The following is a 1,207-nucleotide window of genomic DNA, read 5'->3' as shown; positions in this document are numbered from 1 at the left end:
GAAATTTTTGATAACTTGAATTTTTAATTTTTGGTGCCTCAGTTAGGCTTTTGAGATTCAGGAAATAACTATGTGGTACAGTATTCTACAGTTCCGTATGAGTTGAAAGTATTATAAGGTTTGTTAAATGAGTTGTGTAATTATTGGTATTAGTTAATGGTTCTGTCTTCAGTTAAAGGATACAAAAGAAAGGTGTCCATATTTTGCATAGTAAGAAACTTCTTTTGTAATTTTGTTTTCTGTTTCTCTGTATGAGTTGTCATTTGTTAAGGATGAAACCATAGATTTTTTTTATTTACTTGAGGATTGTGACAGTTGAATAGACAGTGATACTCCTACACTTTATGTAACTCTTACAGGAAAGACATGATGCATAACAATTTGAACATACAAGGGGACACTTCAAGTAATTGGAAATGTGTATGGTTGTCATAGTTGGCATCAGAAAATGTTTATAATAAGATATTCAAAGATGTAATTCTTGTGTTGTGTCTCCAGGTCCTCTTTTTAAATGTAGCCATAATGTAGCTGATTAATGACTTACAAAAGTTAACTCTTATGGTTGGTTGTCTACCATACTCAATAATGATAAAATGATAAAAATAACAAAAAGCTAAAACCCAAAAAAAGGCATTATATGTCCTGCCTAAAGCTAGTTGACTAGTTATTTTAGCTTTACTTTCACAAACTGTGAATGGTCATGTTAAGTTTCATAGCAAGTAAAATGGAAATGGTTTAGTTATTATGCAGCAGATAGGGACAAAGTTGTATTTGTTGAATATATAAGGTTGTACCAGACAAACGATCCAAATGTATTTTAGAATATGTGTATTGCTTGTACCCAGTAACTGCACTATGTTCAGGGTATACAGAAGTGTCTATTATCAAATGACATGTAAGAGAATTACTGTGGGAAATGATAAAATGTAATGGGAGGATTTAATTGGAAATGTTAAGAAACAAAGAGCCTGTAATAAGAGCAGTACTGTAGATTGACATCAATAAAACATCAGCGGTACTATAAAACGTTTTACTTACTCATCACCTATTTTGTTAATTACAGATAAATCAAAACTATTCATAAAAATATTAATAAAAGTAACGCTGCTTCTCTATTTTGCGTAGTGTAAAAAGTAAACCGCAGAGTAGCCGCAAAAATAAAAAAAATGATAGATCTGAAGTTTATGGAAGTGAGCCGCACTAGTCC

The 1,207-nt window shown here is 31.3% G+C and overlaps 1 protein-coding gene across 1 annotated transcript in view; it reads left to right on the top strand.

The window, feature by feature from the left end:
- LOC119586993 (serine/threonine-protein kinase RIO3-like) overlaps positions 1-1,026 on the top strand; it is a gene marked incomplete in the record, with an annotated part of 9,633 nt that extends 8,607 nt beyond the window's left edge. The window contains 1 exon segment of the mRNA XM_037935734.1: positions 1-1,026.
- Positions 1,027-1,207: the final 181 nt, after the last annotated feature.

This window comes from Penaeus monodon, chromosome 22 (genome assembly GCF_015228065.2).
Source record: "Penaeus monodon isolate SGIC_2016 chromosome 22, NSTDA_Pmon_1, whole genome shotgun sequence".
Classification (NCBI taxonomy): domain Eukaryota; kingdom Metazoa; phylum Arthropoda; class Malacostraca; order Decapoda; family Penaeidae; genus Penaeus; species Penaeus monodon.
The sequence above is the reverse complement of the archived record's forward strand: the minus strand, read 5'-3'. Positions and strand labels throughout refer to the sequence as shown.